Raw genomic sequence first — 24,536 nt, forward strand, 5'->3', positions numbered from 1 at the left:
TAAGTAGGTTGTTGTGATGAGTTATGTGTATTTCTCAGACATAGTGTGCAATAAAATTCCTTGGGAGTTTGTTAAAAATACAGATTCCTGGCCTCATCCCCACAGTCTACATGTGTTGATAGGGCCCAAGAAAACCTAATTTTTATAACAACTCTGTGGGTGGCTGTGCAGCCAGTGTTCTGAGCTACTACAATAGATGCCCCAAGCTATGTCCCCCACTGGAGGCCACCTGCAGGCAGCCCAGTTCCTAGTATTTGTGATGTGCTGTGTTTCAGAGAGAATACTCTCTAAAAGGAAGAGTTAGAAAGATTTTATTATTATTATTATTATTATTATTATTAGTTTCAGGTGTACAAAAGTTAGAAAGATTTAATATTTCTTATTGGCTTTTCTAGAATATACTGGCACTCTGGCATACAATTCCATTAATAGCCTTAAACAAGCAGAAATAGAATAATTGATTATTGGCAGGGTCATGATTGATTATTGACAGGGACACCCTAGTGGTAGAAGATCCTGGGTGATGAGCTAAATATTAATATTCTTAACATTAACAATTGTTAAAGCCACATATTTAGAAATGGAAGAAAAGTCTAGTTAAAAATAAATCTACATTGCATCAAACTACTAATTGTTTAACAGTTTGGCAATTTTTATATCTAGAAATTATTACACTATTATAGAAAGAATGCAGGTACTACATATGGTACTGAATGCTTTATCATCAAAAAAAAAAAAGCATGAATGAAACAATGGTTGAGGGAGGAATGGAGGATGATTTACAATTCCCTGTAGTGAAGAGAGAGCATCAAGGAATTACGCATCTGATGTGTTACGGCATCTAAAGTAGTGTTATTTTGCAATATGTACATATATCAGGTCATTACGTCATGCACCTTAAACGTACATAACGTTATATGTCCATTATATCTTAGTACAGCTGGAGAAAAGTCTTGAATTTTTTAGTGAATAAGTGAATTTTCTGAACATTAGGGAGATGATTTTTAAGTTACGATTTTTATTTAGTGAATATTTTTGATAATATAATGAAATTTAGTTTTTTGTTTTTTGTGGTTTTTTTGAAATTTAGTTTTTTATAAATAATGGTAGTTTAATTTTCTCTAAATAAACTACTTCAGAATGAAATATTTTTTACATTAGTCTTTTGTAATGGATGACCTCACTTTCTAAAATATTGCTGAATGTATTAAAATGTTGAAGTAAACTCTCTAATTTGTAGGTATTAGTATATTAGTATAAACTGTATTTACTATAAGGTAGTACCAAAGTGTATAGTTATATAGTTTATGTAAGTTAATACACATTATATTTGGTGATAGTATGCACGTAATTATAAAATTAGATGTCTTGAGTATCTGTAGTGATATCTAGTGTGGAAACTGAAAATTCATTCACTACCGCTGTGTTATTGTTGCTTGTGACTTCTTTTTTCAGGTGAAGTATGTTTGCATTATTAAGATGAATTTCAGTCTTTAGGTTGCTTGGTCTCGGGTGCTTCAGTGCAAGTCTTTTTTGAAGGGGGTTCACTTATTTATGGTAAACGGTAGTGTCTCTGTGCTCCTGTTTCAAGCAAATAAAATACTAAGCATTCCTTTGTTTTAATGGGCTCCATTCAATTTAGGATACAGCTGAATCAAGATATCAGTTCTCTTAAGAGTATTAGGTTATATACTTTTTAAAAAATTTGCATTTATCAGTGTAGAGAAAACAGTAATTAGCATTACTTAGCATGACAGACAAATCTAAAGTTGACAGATTTAACATAAGTAGGTGTTTCTGAGAGACAACTAACCCTGTTGAAGATTTCCAAGAAAATAGACTTTCAAGGGATGGCAGCAGTTTGTAATTTTTAAAGACTTTATGAAGGACCTAAACCTGCCATTTCATGGATATATAAACTTGTTACAAAGAGGGAGGAAGGCAGAAAGGAAACTTAAATCATTGCGTGCCTGTCACATGCTCTTCATGATCTTAGGACTTTCCATATGTGGTCACATTCAGTTCTCATATTAATTCTTGGAATTAAATATTGACACCTTTTTGAGATAAGGAAGTTTATAATATATCTGGTAATTTCTCCTAGGTAACCCTTTTGGAGCTGGCTGGCAGAAATAGGTCTGTCTGCTAATGAGCCCTTTCTTTATCAGTGGCTTCTTTTAACAGTTTGGGGGTTCTTAGACTCCTTGGAGGAACTAGTAAGAGTTAAAGACTTTGTCCTGAGAAAAATGCGCACGCACAGTTTGGGGTATAATTTCAGAGGGTTTTCTGCTCTCTTGAGTGAAGCTCATTTATGCACATGTAATGCTGTCTCTTCCATCATTCAGCAAGTTTGATGACTGTTTTGTGTGCTATAGGGATGCCAAATGAGTAAGTTATTGTTTGTGTATTCTAGGAATTTGGAGCCTGCAGAAAAATCCCATAAGAAGACTGCTTTAAAGTATTAGAGAAAGTCAGGGAAAGCTTGCTTCTACCTGTCTGGTTCATGGTCCACTGTGAGGAGTGGGTGGCATTTTTGCTTGACTTGCAAAGGATACGTGAAAATTGATCACATAGAAGTAGGAAAGTATTTAAGGCTGAGGGAAAAGAACAAGCAAGATAGAAGGCTTGTACTGAAAGTAATTCAGTGTGCTTAGAGTATATGAAAGTAATTCAGTGTGTTTAGAGTAATTCAATGTGTTTCCAACAATATTTGGAAAGGCCCGTATTTGTAACAGTTTTTAAAAACGTTGAAGTGTAGAATTCTATTTGAGGAAGGGGACGTGATGTGATCCAAGTGTGTTTGACCAGTGCTCCTCAAATCATCAGTGGTGAAAGACCAGTGTTGAACAAATTTCCCATTCATCATGTAATGATACTTTGCAAAACAATAAAATGAATTATCAGAAATGTTAAAAAAAAGACATTAATTTGAGCCCATTTTTCATAATATTAGACTATCACTTTAAATGACTGTCAAATTGCTGTATGTGTTTCTGAATGCTTACTCTAGCTTGCTGTGTCATGGGCCAGTAACAATTTGGTGGATTGGCACCAGTTCATGGACCACACTTTCAGTAGCACTGCTTTGGACAGGGTGGAGTATGACATTTAGGCGACCTTCTCTCCATGAGGATGGAGACTTTTGGTTTTGCCCGTTAACTGACATATCACAGATGCCTGGAAGGGCTGGCTGAAACGCAGCAGCAAACAGCATTTATTGAGTGGATTAGAACTACCATTCTGGATTGTTTCCCCTAAGGATTTAAGCACATGTGAACTAAATCTTTTAAAATAGAAAGTAAAACAATTAGAATACTTCCATTGAATAAACATTAAATTTCTTCTGTATGCCAGGCCCTAGGGATCCAAAGATTCATGATACGATCTGGCCTTTTCTTCTAGTGGGGAAGGTAGAGTTTTATAAACAAATATTGGTTAATAATTAGAATGTAGATGACTTCACCACAGTAGTATAGACATTCTTGCCCTTTTTATATGTCTGCCCCCACCACCATTTATTTGTTTATAGCTTTGACCAATGACACTTACTGGAGCACCTTCAGTGTTTCAGCAAGGTCTTTATTTTTCTCTCAAAGCAGTTTCTTTATCTACTCTTATCTATGACTATGACTATCAGTTTTCTAACTCTTTGTAATTTACAAAGTACCACAAATATTAAAGTCCCCCCTCCTCTACAAAGTTTCTCTCCTGTCCTCTACCTTAGCTACCTGAGGCTTCCTACCCAGGTGGCTACTAACCACATTTTCCAGAATAGGAAACCGAGTGGCTTACTCACAGTAGCAGAACCAAGACAACTAGATTTTATTGATCTCTGAGCCTGCCCTTTTAACAATATTTAAATTAGATCTACGCAGAGAATATAAGAATGTGTTGATACAATTATCCGTTTCCTACTTGGGTCCTAGGGTGTCCTGTGGGGTCATATGTTTGATTTTTTTACTTCTTTGAGGATGAGTCAGATGTATTTAAAATAAATGTCAGGTAACCTAAATCAAGGTATTCTAGGGGGAAATAGCAAATATGTATTTAAAAATATTTTTTCTAGTTATAAACAAATGTATTTATTGTAGATTTGGAAAAGATAAAACACGTTATAACATCAGCCATCCCTCTGCTGCCTCTGTTAACATTTGATTGTTTTTTCCATTGCATTTTGCCTTTTTTCATTAAACTGAAAATCTGAAAGGAAGAACCTTCAGTGTTAAAGATTTTAGTAGAAGTCATACTCTCTGAAGTTAGTTCATTAAGGTTCCTTTTACATACTTGATTCTCTTTAAGCAGCCTACCGCTAGATCAAGAAATTATTTCTTCAAATTTATTTAACAAGTAAATGACAGAGATAGATTTCAAACCCAGGTCACCTTTCTACCAAGACTGCTGCTTTTTGCACAGTAGCGCAGTGTTCGTTAAACTAAGAGAACTTTGTGACTTTTGGAAGAGGAATTGCTATTGCCCATGGCCGCTCATCCTCTTGCTGTAGGATTCTAAAACTCAAACATCTCTCTAGTTCAAGGCTAATGTAGAGAGGGGTGTTCCTCTGAGACCTTCCTTAGTACTCTTACCCGAAGTAAGTAGAGGATAGTGTTTATCTTTAAAAAAATTTTTGTTTAGCAGTGCATAGGATGGTTTATATTGTCGCCATTAGAAGTCTAGGACTTGAGGCTGTGCTAACTTTTTTCAAAGTGCTGTGAACACCTATGGTGTGGAAGTTCCCCAGGGAAATACTGTATTTTCAGTGTCTTTTCTGGTTGTTTTTACATCTCTCCCTTAGGATTATACCTTTGCTGCTGCTTTTACCCTTCGCGTTTGCCTGGTGGAAACAAAACTGGTGGTTATCCAGTTTGGTTTATATTTAACTCTTGCAGGTGCAGCATGGCACGTGAGAGAAGGCACCGTGCTTCCTGCCGCCCTCGTCAGGGTCTCAGGCATAGTCTGGCTGTTGGAGAGGCCGTACTGCTGTGACGGGCGCTTTTAGAAAAGTAGACCTTTAATTTTAGAACAGGTTTAGATTTACAGAAAAATTGTAAAGACAGTGCAGAGATTTCCTGTATACCCTGCACGCAGTTTTACCTATTAACATCTTATGTTAGTGTGGTATATGTGTCACAGTTAATGGACCAGTATTATTAACTAACGTCCATACTTTACTCAGATTTCCACGGTTTTTACCTGGTGTCCATTTTTCTGTTCCAAGAGCCTGTACAGGATTCTGTTACTCCATTTTAGTTGTCATGTCTTCTGAGTCTCCTCTGTTCTGTGAGAGTTTCTCAGAATTTCTTTATTTTTCATGTCTTTTGTAGTTTTGAGGAATACCAGTCAGGTATTTTGTAACATGTCCCTCAAATTGGGTTCGTCTAATGTTTTTCTCATGGTTAGATTGGGTTTATGGGTTTTCAGAAAAGTACCACAGAGGTGATACCCTTCTTATCACGCATTGGTGGTACCTGATAACGGCCAGTCAGCACTGGTGACAGGGACTTCATTACTCGGGTGAGGCACTGTCGGTCGGGTTGTTCCACTGTGACTGTTGCCCCCTTTACTAAGTCCAGCCCAAATTCCTGTGGGAAGGAAGGACTAGGCCCTGCCTCCTGGAAGGGACAGTATCTCCTTACATTCTGTGGAATTCTTCTGTAATGAACATTTGTCACTCTTCCCCCGTTTATTTGTTAATTGAATCATCCATTCAGTATGGACTTCTATCTTTTGGACTTTGGGTTAAAATCTGTATTAGGGTTCTCCAGAGAAACAGAACCAATAGGATGGATAAGAGATACACTTATATGTCAGTCACGTTATTGATTGGACTGGCAAGTCCAAAATCTACAGGGCAGCCGGACAGCCTGGAGACCTGGGAAGAGTGGACGTCCCCTGCAACTCCAAAGGCAGTCAGCTGGCAGAATGTCCTCTTCAGGGGAGGTCAGTGTTTGTTTTAAATTAAGGCCTTCAATTGATTGGATGAGGTCCACCCATATTCAGAGTCTACTGATTTACATTGTAATCTCATCTAAAAAACACCTTCACAGAAACATCTGGAATAATGTTTGACCAAATATCTGTGTACTGTGGCTTAGCCAAGTTGACACATAAAATTAACCACATACTGATTTTGTTCCTTAAGTCATTTATTACTTTGTTCCCAAATTGTTCCACTTTTGGTCAGAGTTCTTTCAGGCTGGCTCCTGTGTCCCTTATACGTGCACTCATCTTTTTAGTGTTTGAGCATTATCTTATTTCCTGATGACTACAGGATATATCAGACCTGTCCTGTATTTTCTCTGTCCCAGCCCTGTAATGAGCTATTTCTCCAGGACTGGTGTCTAGAAACCAAGAGAGGGGCATTGGAAGTGCTCATTGCTACTGGAGTATCATTACTTTATAGGACAGAGGTAGGCTGTGTGTATTTATACTAATCCAGGTATATACATATCTATGATGTTTCTGCATATCCATCTGTTTATATATATAAAGCTACAGCTAGGTTCATACTGATGTTTCTAACCCTAATCAAGTACCAGTGTTCCTTCTAGCCTCCCTTTCTTTTTCTGTAACTTCCCTCTCTGACACTGTGAAACCTGTTTATATTTAAAAGCAATTTCAGGAGATGGCCGGTTAGCTCAGTTGGTTAGAGCGTGGTGCTGGTAGCACCAGGGTTGCTGGTTCAATCCCCGCATGGGCCGCTGTGAACTGTGCCCCCCCCCACTTACAAAACAAACAAAAAATAATAATATAATAAATAAAATCTTTTTAAAAAAAGCAGTTTCAGAATTGTTAACCCATACCTTTGTGGAAAACAAACTTACAACTAGAGTACTGTGTTTATGTACATTTCTTTTTGCCCTTATCTTTTCAGTTTACAGTCAAAATTAATGTCCAACATTACCTAGGTCAGCTTCTTCCCCACCCACTGAACTCTTAGCGAGGTTATGTCATACTCGTACATCTGTAATACAGTTGGATTCATGCCCCGTCATTAGTCTTCATTCCAGCCTCATTGATTCTTAAAATTTATTTTGCATACATCAGAATTCATTCTTTGACATATACTTGTCTGTGGGGGTTGATGTAAAGGACATAAAGTCATGCACCCACCACTGCAGGACCATACAAAATAATTTTATCACCCTAAAATTTCCTCTATGTGTCTCCTTTGTAGTCTGTCACTCCCACTTCCACCAGTCCCTGGTAACCGCTAATCTGTTTTCTGTCCCTATGGTTTTTTGCCTTTTCCAGAATGTTACATGTAGTTTTTAGGGTCTGGCTTCTTTCACTTAGCAAAACGAATTTGTTGCAGGAATCAACAACCTGTTCCTTTTTATCACTGAATAGTATTCCATTGTATACTTTCTACTGTATGCATTCCATCATACTACAGTTTGCTTATCCATTTCCATGTTGAAGGATAACTTTGTTATCTTGCTTTTTTCGGTTTTTAGTGGTTATGAATAAAGCTTCTGTAAACATTTGTGTACAGATTTTTGTGTGAACCTGTTTTAGATTCACTTGGATAAGTACCTAGCAGTAGAATTGCGGGTTGTATGGTAAGACTGTTTAACGTGATATGAAACTGCCAAGTCACCTTCCAAAGTGGCTGTAACACATTTTAAACACAGTACCATCTTAATGCTTTTTTCATCTAATTTTTTTATTTGATACAGTGTAGACATCTTTATGTATTGGTACATAGACTTATTTTCTTTTCAAACACCTACGCTGTATTCCTTTGAATGGCTAAAACACAATTCACTTTTATTAAAACAATTCTTTAAATTACAAAAATGTTGCATATTCATGACAAAAATGTAAGTTCTACTGAAGAAAATATAATGAAAAGTCAGTCTCCCTTTCACCTACCACCATCCTTTTCCATTCTCCAGAAGGGAATTTATAGTTCATGCTTATGCTTTCACTATAATTTATATGATAACCTCTTAATTCATGAGTTTATTTACCTTCTCACTATAAAAGATGAAAAATTTAACGTAATGACACTAGTGTCCTAATTTTTGTTGTATATTTGTATCTCTTCTAATGGTTGTTTTTATTACTATGAATAAAATGATTTGTCAACTGTGCATTGGAGTGCCTGCTATGAAAGATAAAGAAATTAGCTCACTTACCCTTTAGTGATTCGCCACCTCTTCCTACAGATTCTGTTAGTTATATTATTTTTATATTGTCCGGTTGTGTAACATTTATCTTCTCTCTTATAGCTGAATAAGTCTCTATTTGCCTAGTCTCAAAAAAGGAAAACCAGAAAATAGCATTTACATGATTGTGTTAATAGACTCATTATAATATCAAATAATGATTTTTAGACCTAAGGAGGAGCTGAATTCTCATCATTGAAATTTTTCCTATTGGAGGAGAATCTTTAAGTATCAAAATCTTGCTTTCTTCTACCTTCACTTAGTTATTATTCTGGGTTATACCCAACTACCATTTTTCTCCTACCCTATGTTGTCCTCTTCTAATATTTCTTAATTTTTATAAAGATTGTGTCGGTGGTAGATTTTGAGTCCTTGCGTATTGAAAAATGCCTTTCTTTTGTCTTCGTATTTGATTGTTTGGTTTTATGGGAATTGAATTCAGGGTTGAAAATATTTTCCCGTGGAATTTTGATGTCATTGTTCCATTGCCTATAATGTCCAGAATTCCAGAAGACAGTGATGAAGAATGACTCATGTCAGTCTAATTTTTTGTTTCTGTATGGATATTTTTTTGGAGTTCTAAAGTATTTTCTGTATACTTGGAGTTCTAAATTTTTACCCATATGTGTCTAAGTGTAACTTTTTTTTCATTCATTGTTTTAGAGTCTCAGTGGGTTTTTCTAGCTGAAGGCTTAGGTCTCTGTTTAGCTCAGAAATTTCCATCTTTTATTTTTTTTGTCATCATCTACATCGTCTTTGGGATTTTTTCTCATCAGGTGTTTGAACACTTTACTGTCTTTTCTTTGCCTCTTTATTTTCATATTGTCTATTTTCTATCTTTTACTACTATATTGTGGAGATTTCCTCCATTTTTTTTCCTTATTGGTGACTTGGTCTTCAGCCATGCCTGTTAGACGGGCCATGTAATTTTTCATTTTGGCAGTTGGTGTTTCTGATTTCCAAGAACTTAGTCTCTTTTCCCTCCATAGAAGTCTTTTTTGATAACGGATTTATTGAGGTTTAATTTGCATGCCATAAAATCTGTTCCTTTTAAGTTTACAACTTAGTACATTTTAATACAATTCGGTACAATTTAGTGTATTTAGAATTGTGGGACCATCAGCACAATGTAATTTTAGAACATTTCCATCACCTCAGAAAGAAACCTTGTGCAGTCACTCCCTTTTCTCAACCCCACACCCAGGCAACTACTACTTTTCTGTTCCTAATGAACTTGCCTTTTCTGGACATTTCATATAAATGAGAAAATACAATATGTCGTCTTTTGTTTAGGCTTCTTTCACTTAGCATAATGTTTTTAAGGTTTCTTTATTTTGCAGCATATTATGTCTGTCGTTCTAGCATTGTTTGTTGAAAACACTGTCCTTTTCCTATTTGAAGTACCTTGGAAATTTTGTTGGAAATCTGTTGACCAACCTATTGTATGTCTCTGTATTCTATTACATTGATCTGCATGTCTGTCCCTGTGCCATTATCATAGTTTCTTGATCATTACTGTGTAGTAAGTAAACTACTTACTTGAAATCATGTAGTGTAAACCTTCCAACTCTGTTTTTCTTTTTAAAAAATGTTTTGGCTTTTTGAGGCCTTTTCAAGTCAGTTTGACAGTTTCTGCAAAAAAGCCTACTGTGATTTTGTGTGGAATTACAGTGAATATATAGATTTGCTTGAGGAGAATTGACATCTTAACAATATTGAGTCTTCTGTTCTATGAAATTGTCTCATCTCTCCATTTATTTTGGTCTTTTTAAATTTTAGCGTAGTTTGTAGTTTTCCACGTATAGACCTTGCCCCTGCTCTGTTAAATGTATTCCCAAGTATTTCATGTTTTTTTAAAATGCTGTTGTAAATGGTATTTCAAATTTTATTTTCCAATTAGTCATTACTTATATAGAGAAATACAGTTGATTTTTGTATTTGACCTTGTATTTTTCAGCCATGCTAAATTGAGTTATTAGATCTAGTGGCATTTTTATATTTTTCTTAGCATTTTCTCCATACACAATTATGGTCTGCAGATAAACACAATTTTACGTCTTCAGTCTGTAAGGCTTTATTAATTAATTAATTAATTAATTAATTAATTTATTATACTTATGATCTGTAGTACAACATTGCATGGAAGTGGTGTAGCGATTTCTCTTTGACTCATCTTTCTGAATCTGGATCGTAGTGACTATATACTCTGTTCATGAACACTTAGCTTCAGGGCTGCTGGTGGGTCAGTTCTGTAGTTCTCTGGTTGTCATACTGAAGGTTTTTTCTCTAAATCATTCTTTTAGCCCTTCCAATAATTTTGTAAGCACATAATTTCTCATTAAAACACCTAATGTATTTTCTGTTTTCTGCCCTGAACTTCAATAAGCTTCTGTTTACCATATGGGTCCTTGGAAACTAATTGTTTATGGGTCAAGTAATTAACATTGGAGTTAAAATGCATTCTAGCCACTCTCCTTTTTAATGGTTTCTTCAGAATCTGATAACCACTTCTGAATGAGCTAGATAGCAACATTTTCTTTATAGGGAATGGGAAGGCATCATTATAATGAAGGTAATATGGTTGCATTATCTAAGAGAGGTTTAAATAAATAACAGTGGCCCTGCCATTTAATTATAAGTTGCTTCTTTTAGTTCCTGAGTACACATTTTTACAAATAGTTTAATTTGGAGAGTATAGCAGAAAGTAACATTGCTCAAAGCTAGACATTCTGTGAATGCTTTTAGTTTGAAACGTTCAAGGTGGCATTTGGTTTTAACTGCCTTGACAGTTCTGAGCCGTACTCTATGGGATAAAATTTGTTCATTTGTACATCAGAAGGGAGATTGAAAAATGTCTGAGGCTAATTCACTTTTCATCAGAGCTAGTCTTGTTTATTTAGGTAAATATTTGAATGCTGTTTTAATACTTTTTAGATACTATTGGGTTTGGGAGACACTAGAAAAACTGATTCTTATAGAAGGTACATTAGTAGGGAAGACAGTCAAGTTTGTAATTACTGTAGTATCTGAGGATGATACAGCAGCAGGAGTTGCGGAAAGCATCACTAAGGAAGTGATGTGTGTGCTCAGACTAAAGGATAATTAATAGGAACTAGCCAGATGCTTGAAAAGGCCAGGACATTTGGGGAAACAGGCCCAGGATGGTTGGCGTGGTGGTGATGGCACGAGTCAATGAAGGTATTAAGCCATTTTAAGTATCCATTGGGATAGCCTTCTCTTTAGTCGGAAGATCTCATTAGGGCTCTTGAGGATGTTTACCCTGGGTTTATTCTCAGTTGGCCATACAGAATATATGTAACTGCACTATAGGTACTTGGCCAGGAAATACAGCCTGGGATTTGCTGCTACTATATTCAATTCTGCCAAGATTGAACTATCTTTTTTGAGGATAGACTAAAGGCTCTGCAGTCAGTTCTTTCCTCTGGGGGTTCTTGGATGGATATTCTAGAATCCCTTGAAATTATATTCAAAATTGTGTGTTTGCAGGGAGGGGAAGATGTGTCCCTTTATTTAGATTCTCATATGGGTTCGAAATCACCTGCCTTCTGATCTCCCTTTACTTCCCTTGTCCTGCCACAAAGTACCCAAAGTAAAGGGTATTGTTGGGATACCCTAAATGCTACTTCAAACTTTATAGAGTACCTGCCTTAGTGTCTTCACTGACTTGTGTTTTGGGTTATATCATTGCCATCTCCACCTGTGGAGGTAGGCTAGTGGCAGCAGCCCTTTGAAATTCATTTTGGATGTTATGAAGATGTTACATCAGAAGTAAATTCATTCTTGTTAGCAATGCTAATAATTCTCTTTGATCAGAAAAACAATGTTTTCAACTTAAGCGGCACTTAGTTGTGTGACTATTTGATCATATTTCCTTTTTCATATCAGCTGCTAGAAATCTTGAATACATTGAAATTAAGCATTCGAGCTGAATTCTAGCCTGTTCACCTTGTGAATGTAGAGGACTCTTATTTTTATCTTATCTATATTGCTGATTCCATTTAATGTCCCTACCTTGTTTTTTCCCCTCATCTATTTCTAATTTACATTACTTCCTATTTTATATATCTCTGTAAAGCACTTTATACTTGGGGGCAAGATAGGATATGTTAAAACAAACCCTCTGTGTTTAGGAATTTCCCCTTTGGAAAAATTTATTTTCTCTCCTGTTATGTGTTTCTTTCCTTATATAACAGATGCTTTTTTACTTGGGTGTATTCCTTTCTCTTTCCCTTCTCTGCTTAGTAAAATAAAGTCATTCTTTAAGGTAAAGAACCAGTTCAAAAGTTTTTGCTGCTTAGACATTCTTCTCCAACACCCTATCACTTGTAAAATAGTTGTTCAAGGTTGTTGGCATTGAGAATACGAGGTGTGATCAAACAATACAGTGAATGTTTAAATAAAAAAAGTTTATTGCAGTAAAAGACATATTGCTATTAATCTTCCTCAAAATACCCCCCCCAACTTCAAACACACCGTATTATTCTTGCCACTTCCTGAAGCAGTTCTGAAATCCTTTTTCATGAATGTCTTTAGTTGCGCTGTCGTGGCTGCCTCGTCCTGAATCATTTTGACTTTGGGGAAGAGCCAGAAGTCTCATGGTGCCAGATCTGGTAAATAAGGTGGATGAGGACACACCGTAATGTTTTTATTTGACAGAAAGTGCTGTACCAGAAGTGATGTGGGACAAGGAGCATTGTCATAATGGAGGGTGGTTTATGGCACATTTTAAAACACACCTCTCAACCATAGGTCATATCCAACTGACTACACTGAACAAGTTGAAACTTGTCACACACTGTTACTAAGGTTTGATGCGTCGCTTCCTTTATTGAAGATCCCTGCCTTTCCCTTTGATGGCACTTGGCAGCAGTATCACTGTATTTTGTGATCACAACGGAAAGGCTCCATGTCACACGTCACTTTTGGTACAGTAATTTCTGTCAAATAAAAACATTACGGTGTGTCCTCATCACCTTATTCACTAGATCTGGCACCACCGACTTCTGGCTCTTCCCCAAAGTCAAAATGACCATGAAAGGTAAGTGTTTTGAATCGATTCAGGACATCGGGGCAGCCACGACAGTGCAATTAAAGACACTCACGAAAGGACTTCCAGAACTGCTTCAGAAAGTGGCAAGAATTATGGGATAAATGTGTTCAAAGCGAGGGGGAATATTTTGAGGGGGATTAATGGCAATGTGTCTTTTACGGTGATATTTTTTTTAATTTAAATATTCACTGTATTTTGTGATCACATCTCGTATGTCTAGAGTGGGGCCTGGCATATTTTTAGTGAACTTTTACCTGCTGTACTCAGTATTCATTCTTGAGTTACTTATTTTGTATTTGGCTATGATTTTTATGTACGTGCTTGTTCTTGCCCTTTTGTCAGATATTAACTGGTCAATCTATTATTAGTATCCTGTTTCTTAATCCCCATTCCCTTCTTTCTTCTCAGTCAGATGTAATCCTTTGTAGTAATTCTATTAAGACACTTGACAGAATGGTTCATGGTAGCCATGTGGAAGACTGGAGGCTTGTAGAGTTGAGCAGTTATAACCGTAGTGGTGGTTGATGGGCTTATGTTAATTAGAATGGACTTTCTGCTGCTTTCATTGAGGTTCCTGAACTTGATTGATTCAGTTCCAAAAAGTAAGCACATGGAGGAAGACATTTGTGTATGCACTAAGTTTGTAGGAGTTGAAGAACCATTAGATGATAAAAATCAGGATTTAGAAAGTTTTCCATAGCTGGGCAGAACATTAGCTAAAATAATAAGTAGATAATAGTATTTGTATTAAAAAAAAAACAAAAACAAAACAGAACAACACCTTTGCCAGCGTGAAGTCAGGGAGACTTAGCTTAGCGATGTATAGCTTGTGAGAAAACGACCTAAATTGATCCCCTTTGGAATAAGTCGGATCGACTAGATTATGGTGTGGTGAAAAACATCCAACCCTAAAATCTCAGTGGCTTAAGGCACAAAGGTTTATTTCTCATAGAGTCAGGCGAGCAGAGGTTTCTGGTCATTGAGGTCACACAGCCACCACCTGAAACTTGGCCAGAGAGAGGCACTGTTTTTCTGGAGGCTGTTGAACCACCAGGTAAGTGCTCTAGCCAGAGGTGAATGGAGGCGCTTCCATTTAGAAGTCATTGGCCAGCTCTAGTCACATGGTGTCTCCCAAACACAGTCGGGTCAAGAAATGTAGTCTGACGTGTATGCCTGCAGGGGAGAGAACGAGAACTATTTGACAACAGTACTGAGGGCTGCTCCATTGCATTGCTAGCATATGACACAGTACTTGCTTGACACATAGTAGGCACTCAAGTAAATATGTTGAATTGACAGCATTGTTCACTTCGCTGCTAAATTTAAATCTCTGTAAGTGATGTGAGAGAATGGCTGGTAGATTATATTAGAGGAACTAAGCAGTTTTTTTATTCTTGAATTTTTATTATTGTATTTGCTTCCTCGTTAGTACCTTTTCCCCAGGCGTCTTTATTCCTTTTCTCTGTTCCTCCTTTCTTGACTCCTGTTGAAAGTATTAAGTTGTATAGATGAGATTGCAGTATCTTGCCTACTTTGAAGGACCATAAAACTATTTGAATTTCTTGTCCATCTAATGGGTATATTTAGGGTTATTTCAGTTTAGGTTCTAGATACAATGTTCATACTTACGGTTCACTAGCATTAATATTTGATGTCCACTGGATTAGTATAAAGAATGATCTACATGTAAAGCCTTCAAGTAGGTAGAAAATATACCTAAGGTGAGAATTAAAATTGGTCTTGACATGGCAATAAATGATATTTTTGTATTTTAAGGATAGTAATTTTTATAAAGAGTAAGTTGTAAGTTGTTAGCAATTCTGGATACTATTATATCGTTGAACTCTCAATAGCAGATGTTACCATCCTATTAGTAATCCTAATATAAAACTAGTTTGAAAAGTACAGTCTTGAATTATTTAATACTTTGTATTCAAATTATGGGAAATATCCATTTTACGGTTTTGAATAGAACCATAGGTTGTTTCCTTAAATAAGGCTTGCTGTGTTCTTCCTCCGCCTTCTCAAGTTGAGTCTCTGGAATCTGTTCTATTTTTACTTGTGGGTCCTCATACCGAAGCTGTCTCTGATTTCATGCTCTGAAGATCAACAAGAGATCTCCTTCTGTAAGATGAGAATTGTGTAAAGTGGACTATTAGGAGAGTAAACAAGTCTTAGTAAGTTGGTAATGTTTATTGAGTGAGGTTTTTTCCAAGTAAAAGCAATGCTATACCAAATGTCTCTTGGTAGTATAACTAACGGTAATTCAATAATAAATTCAGTGACTGGCTGTATGCGTAATAAGTACTTGCTAGAAGTAATTTTTGTATTATTGTTGAAGTCTTATTTTCTATATGTTTAATTTTTTAACTCTTTAAGAGATCAATGAAAGTAATATATATGGGATACTTACAAGTAGTTGGCAGTAAACCAGGCCTGTTGAGTTAAAAGAATGCCTTGCAAATCAGATTTTAGCTACACTTTAATTATAAAATGAAAGTGAAACAGTACTGTGTAAAACTCAATTTGAGCATAATTTATACTTTTCAGTGCATTAGAATCTGCTTGGCGCTTAGGTTGAAAAGATTATTTGATTGTTAGAATATTACCTTTGCTAAACATTGCAGAGAAGACCTCATGACACGTTTTTTACCCCCTCAAAAAAAGTAATGAACATTATGTTTGTTGTAAGGCTGGGGCTTGTATTTCTGGCTATCTGGTGCTATCATTCTACTTGTTCTTTCTGGGTCTCTGGCCTAACATGACATCAGTATGAGACTTTAATTATGAACCAATTTATTTTGCAAAACTGATTTAAATTTTCAGATAATTGTTTTCAGGTTAAACTTTGATTTTTTAAAATTTCTTTTTGATTTCTTTGTATTTCTTCAAGCAAAATTGTTTGAATTTTGAATTGTAGGAAATTTCTAAAGGCAGGAAAAATACTTATTCAGTATTTTTCTATACCTTTATTCTCATCCCTTTTTGAATTCTGGTTTTTCTGTATATTCATAGTTTATTCTTTGAAATTGGTATGCTTAGTCCTTTCTTTTACCTAAGATTTTTAAGTTATGCTATTTTTTTTCCTCTGAGTTTTGCTTATTTTCCACTCCCACTTTTTCTCCTTAATTTCTTGCAAGGTAGACTTATTAGGCTTGGGCAGGTAGCCTATAGAACTTTTTTTGTCTGTTAGTTGTGTAGACAGTTAAGTACACTTTATATTGATACTGGAGTAATTAAGAGAAAAGGATAGATAGGAGATTTCAGGAGAATGGGCCATAGGGTATGATAACATAGTTATAACTTTTTCCTAGTGAAAGGAACCGGAGCTCTATGGAGAAATGGCCCATTTGTCTGGGACTGGACATATTCAGAACATCTTGTCATACCAGAAAGCAAGAAAGCCATCAAAGGTCACTGGGCAGATTTCCCATTGGACAGATTCCTCACCGAGACAATACGGGTGGATAAAAAGAGTAATGACTATGGATTAAAACACATCAACTGTGTTAAAATCCATGACTGCATAATACTAAACAACAACAGCGGCGATGACAATGAGACATCTCAGTGGTCGCCTTTGGAAGATACTGTGGATCCAGCTTATTCTGAGGGCAAAGAATCAAGCATTCATCTCTCAAGACTTTCCTGGACAACCAAATAGTTAGTAAAGAAAAGTTATTCTTTATAATAGTATTCCAGATAACAAATGAAGAACAAAAGATGGCCGGCCCGGTGGCTCAGGCGGTTGGAGCTCCATGCTCCTGGCTCCAAAGGCTGCCGGTTCGATTCCTGCATGGGTCAGTGGGCTCTCAACCACAATGTTGCCGGTTTGGTTCCTCAGGTCCCGCAAGGGATGGTGGGCTCCACCCCCTGCAACTAAGATTGAACACGGCACCTTGAGCTGAGCTGCCTCCCGGATGGCTCAGTTGTTGGTTGGAGCCCGGGCTCTCAACCACAAGGTTGCCTGTTTGATTCCTCGAGTCCCACAAGGGATGGTGGGCTGCGGCCCCTGCAACTAGCAACGGCAACTGGACCTGGAGCTGAGCTGTGCCCCCCACAGCTAAGACTGAAGGGACAACAACTTGGAGCTGAACGGCACCCTCCATGGCTGGGATTGAAGGGACAACAACTTGACTTGGAAAAAAAAAAGGTCCTGGAAGTACACACTGTTCCCCAATAAAGTCCTGTTCCGCTTCCCCAATAAAAAATCTATTTAAAAAAAAAAAGAAACAAAAAAATTAGAATATTACCATTTTGCAATAGATCTAGGCAATCAATGATCATTAATAACTACTAAGGCTAATAAATGCACCGAAATCCACAGATAATAAAAAGAGGTACAAACCAGACGTGTACCTCTTGATATGATGCAGTGGCACCACCTATGGAATTTTGTTGCAAAAAATTAAAATCTGAATCTGGTCAAGTCCATAGATCTGCCAATTTATAGCAAATGTAAGGCATAGAAACATGCTCAGAGACACCATGGGGGGGGTAAAATCTAGAAGGGAATTCTGTAGGCTACTTTACTTGGTTTCTTCAACAAGAAAAGGCTCAGGAAACCTATAAATTAAAAGAGACGTATTAACCCAATACAATGTCGGGGTCTTGTTTGGATGGATCCTGATTCTAACCAACTAGTAGTTGTAAAAAGAGTTATGGAGCAAAAGGGAAAAATTAAACATTGGGTATCTGATACTAATAAATTGTTAATTTTCTTAGGATGTTATAATATTGTTACATTTTAAAACTTATACTAAAATATTGATAGAAGTATAACGTCTGGAATTTACTTTAAAATCTAGGTTGAGAGGGAATGTTTGGAGATATAATTAAACAAGATGGGCCATGTAGATGGTAGATGATTTTTAAATTAAATTTATTGGGATGACATTGGTTAGTAAAATTATATAGGTTTCAAGTGTACAATTCCATAATACATCATCTATATACTGCGTTGTGTGTTCACCATGCAAAGTCAGTTCTTTTATCACCATAAATTTGATCTTCTCCACCCCTGCTCCTCCCGTGGTAGATCTTTCACTCTTCTACTTCTCTCCTGAAAATCTGGTAAGTTTAAAAAAGGTCATATATGTTGATGATTTGGTTTTATCTGAATTGCATAAAATTCAGCCTTTATGTATGAGGTAAATGAGTTTTCTCAATTGTTAAATTCTTTCTTGAGCTGCCTAAGACTAGTAGAACTTTTGGGTGATGCTATTTATAATTTGAATTATCTGTGAAACTTAAATCCATGCCTCCTTTTCCAAATGTAGGTAGGGTTCCTCTAATTTGTCATCAAGTCATGCTTGTCAAATGGTATGCATTTTACCACGGTGTACCCAAAGCTGTAATATGAAGCATGGTAAAAACGTCCTGCCACTATAAATTTCCCTGGAAATTCAAGACAAACCATGAATATTCAATTGAACATAGATATATATTATGGAGTTAAAAAGGAACATTTTGCCTTAATTTTTAAGATAAAAATGAGATTTGAACAAAATTTATACTTGGGGGTATTTATGGTTCTCTGTAGTTTAATATTAGAGGTTTTTGTTTTGTCAGCTTCCTAGGTCATTCATGTGCCTTGTGGTTGGGCTAAATACATATATTTTTTTAAACAGTGGGATTAAAATAACTTCTGAGACCCATTCCTGTTACTTTTTTTTATTTTTAATTAAAGTTTATTGGGGTGGCCGTTGTTAACATTCCTGTTCCTTTGACATTTACTTCAATACTAGCTATATTGAGAATCTCTTTTCATATTATTGGTTGAGCTTCTAGGTTGTAGATTCTTTGAGGTATAAACTGTTATGTTGTTGCATGCTCAGTGTTAATAGCAATAACTATACTCTATTGCTTGTTTTCTTCTTTTACTATTTATTCCTCTTGTTAACTTGCTTTACTATTGAGGATAACTTTGCGTCTGCCTTCAATAAATGAAGGATTTAGTGCTGTTTTGGAAGCCTGGTGGAGTACCAATGTATTTATTTGCCTCCGTTTTTTCTTTTGGTGAGTAGTCAGTGCTCTTTTTTCCCAGAGACATCACCAGAGCTGTAGTGTCTTGAGTTTGTATCTGTTGCAACTGAAGAGAAATTTACCAGTAATATAGTTTTTCCCTTCTGGAAAAAAGTTTTGAAGAAGAGTATAGTGAAATCTCCCATTCTCTTATATAGGAAAAGAAGGCTTGGCGTTGTTTTCAAGTTTCATAGCTTTTAAGCGATAGGATCATGTAAAAATCATCTTACATAGCACTTTCAACTTAAAGTGCTGACACATCAAGTTTAATTCTACAGTCTGAACAAATACTTGAGTGCCTACTTTCTAAGCATAGTAGTGCTTAGACACTTTAAAGAACAGAACATAAAAAGGGTGCTGGCACAGAGTTTATGTTTACTGTGGGAAGACAGATAATAAACTAGATAATTAAGTTTAAAATGTGATGTTATGTGATGTTAGATAGTGATAAGTGCCCTGGAGAGAAAATAAAGTGGGGAAAGGGAATGAAAAGTTGGAGGTGGAACACTGATGTCTGAGGGAAAAGCTTTCCAGGCAGAGGGAGTAACAGTACAATGGCTCTGAGGTGGGAGGAGAGGCCTGGTTTGTCTGTGGAACAGCAAGATGGGGGTGGCAGTGGTCCTTATAGGTAAGGACTTTGGCTTTTACTGTGAGGGAGACAAGCCATTAGAAATGTTTCAGTATAGGCGTGACATGCTCGGATTTACATTTTAATAGGATCAGTCTTGGCTTGTGATGCTGAGAATATAGACCTGCCTGAAGATACGCAGAAATAGACTGTTGGTAAGACTTTAGTAGTAAGTCAGGTGGGATCTAATATTGGCTTGGACAGGATGGTGGCAGTGGAGATGATGTAAGTGGTTGAATTCTTGGGTATGTTTTCTAAATAGAATTGTCAGGGTTTACTGATGGACCAGATTTTGGGGGTACTGGTGCGTGTGAGAGGAAATGTCTAGGATACATTCAAGGTTTTTGGCCTGAGCAACTGAAAGGATGGAACTGGCATTAACTGAGGTGGAAAAGACTGCAGGATGAAGAGGAGATGACCAGGGGCTCAGTTTTGAATATACTAAGTTTGAATTGCCTATTAGACATTGAATTAGAGAAGTTGTACAGGCAGCTTGTATATAATCAGGAATTATAAGGTTTGAAGAGGTTTGACTTAGAGACATAAACTGGGAAATTGTTAGTATTCAGATTGTATATATAAGCCATGAGGCTGGATGGGTCAGTAAGAGGAGAGGATTAAGGACTAATAAGTCTTGGGGCACACCAGCATTAAGAAGTCAGAAAAATTACCAGAAACTAGGGAAGGATTATGAGGGGGAGCGTCAGGAAGGTAAGTGGAAAACCAGAATATGATAGCCTGTGAGCCAAGTGAAGTTTCACTGAGGAAGGGAGATCAGCTTTGTCCAGTAAAAGGTCAGGTAAGATAAGGACTGGTAAATGACCACTAGAGGTGAATGATGACTTTGAAAAGGACAGTTTCAGTGCAGTGGTGGGGGCCAAAGCCAGGTTAGTATGAACATGAGAGAATGGGAGGGGTGGAATTAGAGACAAGGAATGCAGATAACCCTTAAAAAGTTGTGCTGTAAAAGGGGAGCAGAGAAATGACACAATAATTGGAATTAGTGTGGGACTTCATTTTTGTTTTTAAAAAGGTTGGAGAAATGAAAGTATGTTCATGGGACTGAATTCAGTAGAGAGGAAAAAATTGATGACACAGGCGAGGGTAGGAATTTCTGGAGCAATGTCTTTGCGTGTGTGTGGGGAGCGACATGGGATCTAATTACTGCCCAGTTTGGAAGCCTTAGCTAGGAGCATGGGCAGTTCATCCAAAGGAACAGGAGAGAAGGTGGGGTAATAAGTATATGGCCATGCAGAGGTTCCGGGAAGAGGATGGATTTGTGTACAGTGTGGAAAATGTTAATACTTAACTCATGGGAGTTAATTTGTGAGTATTAAATAGGTTCATACTTGTATAGCGATGATGGTAGAACGTAGTAAGTGCTCAGTAATTGTTCACTATTAGCATCACTTGTAGAGATAACTTACACAGTTTGGTGTATGAAGTTGTTAGGATTTGGTGTATGAAATTGTTATAGTTGTGATGTGTATAAAGTTACAATGTTATTTACACAACCAGTTTCCTTAAATCACACTTGTGTGTATACTACTCTGGAAGTAGTTGGCTTTTCACTTGAGTACGATGATCAGTTATTTCCGGTAATGATCAGTTATTTCCGATGATCATTTCTTTTTTTCTTTTTTAACTTTTAGAAACTATTTTCTGTCAATCGTATTTCCATTTTGTTTGAGTCTGTGGAAGAGCAGCTTAGGATCACTCAGTGGTTCCTATTGATTCCGTGGCCTGAGCAGTGGGGGCTGCTGGAGAGCCACAGAGGGCACCTGCCCGCCTGCAGACAGGCCTGCGGCCTCAGGCTGCGCAGCCGTGAACGCGGGAGCTGGACCCGTCCGTTCACGCTGAAATTCCTCCTTGGTCACAGCCTTTCAGCAGCGGCCTGCTCCTCTTTTTCAGTCTCTTCAGGATCTCTGTGGGAGAGGTTGGGCTGGAGATGGTGCCACGCATGTGTAGAACTTCCCACGCCAGCATCCAGCACATCAGATCCAGAGTCAGCGGGCGCCTTTGTTGTTGCGAGGAATGTCCACATAGGCGAGTCTGTGTTACACGGCAATGGTCGGCAGGTTAACAAGATGCGCTGGTGAGAGGCTGGTGGTCAGCCCCGGCTCCTGGGAGGCTGCCAGGGTCTGGTTAGTGAAGGTCCCTGGAGTGAAGCGGCCGGCCATAGGAGTGGCTTCAGGGGCAGCAGCAAACTGCAGCACCGCTGGCTGGCATTGCTGGACGATGTGACACTGGCATTAGCTGGGCTTTCAATGGCAACAATGGCACCAGCTGCCAGTAGAAGCTTCTCCCAGGTTCTCTTAAGATGTATGATGTAGATGCCATCCGTTTTCCTTTTGTTAGATGTACTCTTTCATTTGGAAGTCACGTTGGTGCCACCTAAATTGATTCCTGCTGCAAAGAATTTGAGGACATCCTCTTTCATTTGCAGGACATCAAGGGCTCCAGACATTGTGAAAGTTTCTCTTTAAGTGACGTGGGGACTGAGAACAACACTATATGGGTCCCTCTCTGGGTAGCGTGGAAAGCGTGCCATCATTTCTTTACAAAGATGCTGGCTACTCGCACAGAATATCAACTTAAGGGACATCCTAGAAAGACAAGATTTTCATACTAGTTCTATTTAGAAACATTGTAATTTTATGTGCTGTGGTTGGAAGGTGTTTGGTTTTCTTTAATAGGTGAGTACAAGTCCCTTTAGCAAAATCGTAACATCATCTAATAGAAAACACAATTCTTTTTATACTTTAGTTAGAATAGGAGTAGCAGAGAAATCCATATAGAGGACGCCAAAAATTTATACATTTAAAAAAAGGAAAACTGTATTAAAATTGTAATACTCCATATATACTGATAACAAAAGATGAATACAAGTCACGTTTGACTTCTACAATTACAAGAGGTGCTCAAAGTGGTTACCATCAGCGTCCAGACACTTCTGATTACGGTGAACTACTGCTTGAGCAACGTTGACCAAAGAGTCCACTTGTATACATGTTTTTGGCATCTCTGGTATATTTATATAAATTGTAATTGCAGTTTTTGGACTAGTTATAAAGGTGGGACAGTTAATGTAGGAATATTACAGGGAGAGTTGGAACCTGGAGATGCTTTGGAAATCTCAGCCTCTCACTAGTTTTAGGTATATTCATATTTTGAAAATTTGATGGAGAATACTTGAGTACATCAGCATCATTTGAGGGTGATGTGGGGGGATGAAAGGTGAAAAAGGGAGCTATGGAGAAGTCTTATCAGAAGGCCCAGAGTTTCTTTTTGGAGATGGGGTTTCTCTGATGGAGAAGCAGAGCTTGGAGATATGGAATCCTAGGTTCTGACTGGGTTGTGTGAAATACCTTTGGACCTAAATTATTTTCATAAAAGTATGCGTTCTAGCACCCCTCATTTGATAACTGAATGTTCAACATTTGAAGACAATAGTCAAATGTTGAGATATAAAATAAATGTTTAGATGTGAATCCTGTAGTCTACAAAAGCAATCAAACTAAGGGAAGTAATATAACAAAGATAAAAATGATAATGCTAATAGGTTTTCGTAAGAGGAGGAGACCACCTTCAATGAAAAAGGCTTCCTGGTGGAAGTAGCGTTGTGGGTGGCCCTTGAAAATGGAAGATAGAACTGTTGGTGAGGATATTTCAGGTAACAGCATGCATTATTAGGTAGGAAAAAAACGTGTTTGTGCATGGTATAAATAGTTTAGGTTAAAATTAAATCCAAGTAAATTTCTCAGAGCAGGTCCCCCCCGCCCCCCCGAGAATCCTTTTTGTTAAAAATTGCAACAAGACAGGCAAAGTAAAATTTTCTTGCAATAAAATTTCTTAAAAATAAATGAAACAACGGGCAAAGCCATGTACAGTTTATTTAGGGAAAATTACAGATGACTGGAAAAATATTGAAGATGCTAGACTTCACGTATAGTAGCACAAATGTGGGTGAGATACTCTTTCACCCAAACACAAGGCAGACCATCTTACAGTGAATGAACCTACCAATCCTCCAGTCCTACTCACATACCCAGTTTCCAGTTCCCATTTTGGTCATCCACTCTTAAATACGGACAATCAAGTGTTATCAGATAAGGAAAAGAAAGCTTCCTCATATGAGAGAAAAGAAGAGATACAAGCAATAAGGAGGAAATATACCCCAGGCGAGGAAAAGGAAACATTCAAAAAAGAAAAAAAAATTAAGATAATGAAGATTTAGTTTGTAAACAAGAGCAGAATTCTATAAAAAAGGAAAGGAGCTCTTAGAAGATAAAATGATAAAATGATAAAATGAAGAAGTCATCCTAGTTCTGGGAAAGTGTGTGTGTGTGTGTGTACGCAGCACCTTTTCTGTTTTCTGTGTTATCTCTTTCTGGAACTTAATGGTTTGCTAGACTTGTTGATTAGTAAGGGAAGCTTAAAGTGAGCAGTGGGGAGACGTAAAAGAGGTCAGACAGCTACAGGGGAAGGTGATGCCTGGACTGTTGGGCCTTGTGGGCCGTTATAAGGCCTTGGCTCTCACTCTAAGTAGGGTACAGAGCCAGGAAGGGTTTTCAGCAGAGGAGAGAATGACCTGACTCTTATTTTAATAGGTTCACTCTTTGAAACAAAAACTGCAACTCTTAGC

General features: G+C 37.3%; 1 protein-coding gene and 1 pseudogene across 2 annotated transcripts in view; one reads left to right on the forward strand and one right to left on the reverse strand.

Annotated features, from left to right (window-relative positions):
* UBE2G1 (ubiquitin conjugating enzyme E2 G1) overlaps positions 1 to 24,536 on the forward strand; it is a 91,321-nt gene that overhangs the window by 4,210 nt on the left and 62,575 nt on the right. The window lies entirely within an intron of this gene.
* LOC308489243 (small ribosomal subunit protein uS2-like) lies at positions 21,619 to 22,358 on the reverse strand (annotated as a pseudogene). The gene has a single exon. The product of its transcript is annotated as a small ribosomal subunit protein uS2-like (transcript).

The sequence above is a fragment of the Rhinolophus hipposideros genome (assembly GCF_964194185.1).
Source record: "Rhinolophus hipposideros genome assembly, chromosome: 20".
Classification (NCBI taxonomy): Eukaryota; Metazoa; Chordata; class Mammalia; order Chiroptera; family Rhinolophidae; genus Rhinolophus; species Rhinolophus hipposideros.